The sequence below is a fragment of the Ailuropoda melanoleuca genome, chromosome 15 (assembly GCF_002007445.2).
Source record: "Ailuropoda melanoleuca isolate Jingjing chromosome 15, ASM200744v2, whole genome shotgun sequence".
In the NCBI taxonomy this organism is placed as follows: domain Eukaryota; kingdom Metazoa; phylum Chordata; class Mammalia; order Carnivora; family Ursidae; genus Ailuropoda; species Ailuropoda melanoleuca.
The window spans coordinates 66,308,786-66,314,041 of record NC_048232.1 but is presented as its reverse complement, the minus strand read 5'-3'; positions in this window follow the sequence as shown (position 1 = coordinate 66,314,041).

The following is a 5,256-nucleotide window of genomic DNA, read 5'->3' as shown; positions in this document are numbered from 1 at the left end:
TTTTTAATCAAGCAAATTAAATAAAAATACTGCAGTATTTTATCAAGGTGTTCTGGGGTTTAAAAACCTACATGGTAGAATCATGAAATTGCCATAATAAAAAGAAATAGCTAGGGAATGTTTCAGGCAATGGAAATATTCTCTATTTGGAGGTAAGGGGTGGGGATTCCATGGGTGCATAAAAAAAATATTGAGGATCTGTCCATTTCCATGTATGAAATTATACAATTAAAAAAAAAGACATCAAGGTTCTCAGATTCCTTGTTCTACTGCTTAGAGTAAAGGATTCTTGACTTCAGTCTAAAAGAAGGCATTAGAGAAGTGTGTTTTATACCTACCCCATCACTTCCATTATTTACACATGGAAAATTAGGAATTATTCTTAGATATGGTAGCTTTAAAAATACTTATGATACCATGTGCTTTAGAGCCTCTTTTAAGAGCAGGTGAATAAATTAATTTTAGTTCAACTCAGAATATAGTAGTAAGACTATCACCTTAATGTCTTCAAAAATATACAAATAAGTCTTGAAGACAAATTATAAAATAATCCCATTTAATTCTTAGAAAAATTTAACAATTACTTTCCAGGAAATACACATTAAAACACATAATCAATGAGTTAATAATTCCTAGTGTAATTCAAACCAAATTACCATTTATTGAAATGACCAATTCAAGGTTTATTTTTAAATGGCTGACACATACGTTAATTTTCCAGTAATGCATGAAAGGCCATTTTTATTATGGTTATAGGCAGGAGTCAAATTTCTGCAATTAAAAGACTGAATGATCTACCATTTTTGAAGGCCTTTAGGATTAACAGAAGGTTACATACACACACACACTAATAATTCCATTTACTGGGGCTGCATTTTAAGTGGCAAAACCAGAGTTTTGTGCCATAAAACCACAGTCTCTCCGCCACAGTTTCAACCAAAAAGTTGAATGATCTTAATTCAAACTGGCCATGGGCAATAGACCTCTTGAGCTGAAAAATCCACCGAAAACAGTCTCAAAGTTTGGAGACTCTCCAGATATAAAATGAAACAGCAATAACTAAGAATGGTCACAATGTATAGAGAGGCACCTTCCTCCCACCTTAAAGTTCAAGGTACCTTTTCGGTTTAACCTCGCTTCTCTTTTTCATCACCTAACATTCTATTTTGATGTGTAGTGCCCTGGACTTCCTGTTACTACATCTTGATATTCTACTGCAAATCATGACTCATTCTTAAATCATAGAGAAACTCATCAAAATCCCAAATTTCACAGCACACATGAATTCAGTCTTCTAAGAGGTCAGCATTCTTAGAACAGTACTTGGAGCCGCAGAGACAAAAACACTGAACAAGTCCATGTAAAAACTTATGTCCACTGTCAACACATTTATTAGATCAATAAATGCATGCTCTTTGTGCAGTAATTTTGGTCTAAGTACTAGTTATGAAAATGTGTTACATGGTATATTAAGTAAAAATAAATTACAAAACAAAGTATAGTGTGACTCCAATGAAAAGTTTTATGTGTGTGTGTACACACACACACACACACACTCTAGGACACTGAAAAAATACATCCAAATGTTAACAGTGGGATTATGGGAGATGTTTATATTTTTCTTTGTGGTTTTCTGAATCTTCCTAACATAATTCACATTAGCATTTTTTTCAAAACAAAAAAAAAACCTACCTAACCTTTAGAAAATATTGTCATGTTAGTACAATCTCAAATATGTTAGAAATCAGCCTACAAAGACAAAGGGGAACTATGGATAACCAGGACATAAAAAAGCTCTTGCCTGAAACATACAGAAAAATCTGACAGCAGTGGAGTCTTTCATTTAAATGACCCTTGAGCCTCTGTGTGTGTGTGTGTGTGTGTGTGTGTGTGTGTGTGTGTGTGTGTGTGTAGGCGCAGGCCCTTAGGAAGGGGCAGGAGCCAGCTGCCTGCAGCCACCTTGCAGCCCAAACAGACAGAGAACCCATTGCTTTTAAAGTTTAATGAGGAACCCCATTAGTTCTGGGGAACATGAAGATGGCTGAATCATTCTCTAGGACTGGAAACGAGCAAAGCCATTAATTCGTAAGCAGTAATTCACCATCAGCCCAAAAAAAAAAAAAAAAAAAAAAGACTACTCCAGGAAGTCACATCCTTGGATAATCTTTTTTTGTTTGTTTGTTTCAGGTTTGTCAATAGGTAATGTTTTGCAACTATATTGGTGTTTTGAATCAGATAGGTGTATAAACATAATTGGGTGGCACAAAACACACAAAACCCAGTATCAGCTAAGAAAAGAACATTTTAATTTATATGCATTGACTGGAAGGACTTTAAAACCTATTTCAGGAAAAGATTCAAGTTCCAAAAAGTTATTACAAATATAAATTTCAAAATACGATCTCAGAGTCACATTTACTATTATATTAGCAGTTTTGAATTATTAATTTTTTTAACTAAGAAGAGGAGATCTTTAATAAATGTTTTAAGAAACTTCAAAATTCAAATGGAGTTGGAAAAAAAAAAAAAAAGAAAAAGTCACTGCTCTCCCCTATCTGGGCTATTGTCATTCTGGTGTGAAAAGCATTAGTACCAAGTAAGTGAGTTTCAGAGATGGGTCTAATTCAGCTCGCAAAGGTAAACCATCCCAATTCATCATCTAAATGTCATTCTATGGCATGTTACTGACCAAAAAGAGGGCAAGGGAGAGAACATTCATGCATACTGTGTTACATATGTGGCAGAAAATTGCAACTGACAACTTGTAAATGTCCTATTCATTGAATGGATGCAGGCAATCATCATCACCGTTAATGTAAATGAGAGTTTCTCACTGTGGGCACGACTGATATTTTGGGCTGGAAAATTATTGGGGGGGGGCTGTTCAATACCTTGCTGGATGTGTGCCTAACTTTCTACAGACTAGATGCCAAGAGCACCCCCTCTCGTTATGACAACCAAAATGTCTCCAGATATTGCCAAATGTCACCTGGGGGACAAAATTACTCTAGAAATTCTGTTTATCTAGACTGGTTCATAGTTCACTCAAAGGGGCCTCTCCTGCAACCTGGCAAGTTTTTTCTTATTTGTATGTAAGGGCTATGGTCCTACTCACAGATTTCAATGTGACAATTTATTGAGCATCTACTCTGTGACTGGCACTGTGTTAGGGACATCCTGTACTCACGTTCACTGACTCACACCCTGGTTGGGCTGTTTTTAGGACATGCTTTGCCACCAGAAGAGAAATATCAACACTTCACAACCCCTCAAGAGTATGTCCTCAAGCAGCATGTCCTTGTCAATAAAGGAACCCCACAGTTTCAATCAGGTTCCTTAAAATTCTTTACCCTTTTAAGCAACTGCACACATTTCTAACGTTTATAAAGGTTTAAGGGGGGGGGAGGAAGAAGGCCATAAGGTCTTTGCTATATCTGGCATAGAAAGACCATCAGGGTTTTTTGCAGGCAGGATCATTACTGGAAACTCTAAAAACACTTATAGACAGTCTTCTTCACTGTCTGACCCACATGCCCTCCTAACACAATTTGTAATTTTATAATCCCCATAAATTGAAACTCATAACTGACCTATCCCAAATAAATGTGTGCCACAGACAGAGAAAAAGGGAGAGAGATCAGAGGGTATTTTGTTTGGCAATAAAGCAAGAAGGCTCAGAAATCGATTTGGACTCATTAATAGATGCCTGGAACACGCTTAGTTTCTCACCACCTCTGGCTCCCCCCCCCCGCCCCCTCCAACAAAGGCACAAGCACAGATGAGAAAGGATGGGGGTGTTTGAGTTGCTTGGGCAATAGAAACTTCACACACACACACACACACGCACACACACAACAGGGAAAGAAAAACCTGTAAGTCTGAAATCCAAAATGGCCCAAGTGACTTCAACTTTTCAAGATGCTGCCCTGAAAAGGTCGTTGGGCAGCTGCACCTCTACGTAAATAAAGCTGTAACTTGCCTCCCTCTGCAGCCCAGGGCTCCCCCGGCTGACAGCGGCTGCACAAAACCCCTCCTGTGCCGAGCAGCGGAAACTCCTAATGAGATTAGTTGGTGTGTGTGCAGACATTACTTAGCAGTGACTAAAGGGGCTCTCTCTTCCTGCAGCAGCCAGTGGAAAATTCAGGGAACTTTTTCCCCCTGCAGCAGCAGAATCCCTGTAACCCTCTCCCCAGCCAACTCCAACAACAACTCAGCCTCCCCCAGCCCCCCTCCAGCTGGGGTGCTGGGGGTAGTTAAAGACCGGCCAGGGGCTTCCAAAAGCGGGAGGGTAGGAGGGGGCCGGCGGGGAAGGGGCGGGGGACCCCTCGAACACTACAAAGGAAACTGTAAAAGGCACAAATACATAAACCTGAGAAGGAGCAAACCAGTTTCTTTGTGAGCTCCTCTAGTGAGTCATTTTCAAGATGCTGTCTGCTGCCAGTTTCAAAGCGGAAGCGCATGGCAATTAGTCTTGCCGTTTCCAGACAAGCCAGAAACTCTCCCGACACTCGTTTTTTTTTTCTTCTAAAAAGCCCCTTTTGCAGTTTCTGAAACAACATTTCTAACTCCCACCCCCACCCACCACCTAAATGCAACTTGTCCTCATAATGATTCGGTTCAGAAAAATGTAACAAAACCGAGACCTCTTGTCTTTTTTAACTCCCCAAAATTTTAATTCCTCCTCCCAAAAGTTACAGTAGCATTACAGGCCAACATTCAGTTGCAAGTTGAAGAGCCCCTTCCTAAAGGGCTGGGGGCTCCAAGACCGTCTGCTGCCCGGTCCTCCACCAAAACCGTGTCCAGTAAGGACTCCACTGGCTTTTAAAGGTCCACCTGGGCGTGCGCCTGGGGCGATGATCCCGGCTGGGGGGAGGGGAGGGTCACCTGCCGAATGAGAAGGGACGTGGCCCCCAGCCCCGCGTCTTCGCTCCCCACGCCCTCGCTTTCCCCTCCACCCTCATCCTCTCCCCGAATCGGAGCACCGGTGCCCACTGCCACCCCAGGAGAGTCCCGGCCCCAGCTGGAAGGTCGGCGGTGGTCCAGCATCCAGGCACGCAGCCTGCCCCGTCGCCGTCCCTCCCAGGGACCCTAAGTCTCACCGTCCCCTCCTCCCCCCCGCGCGCCCCCTTCTCCGAGCTGCAGCGCAGCCCCGGGGCAGGGTGCCGCCGGCGCTGGGTCCGACGCGGCGCGGAGCTCTGGCGGGGCCGGCGGCGCGGGCGCTGAGCCATCCCGGCGGCGCCCCCTCCCCAGGGCCGC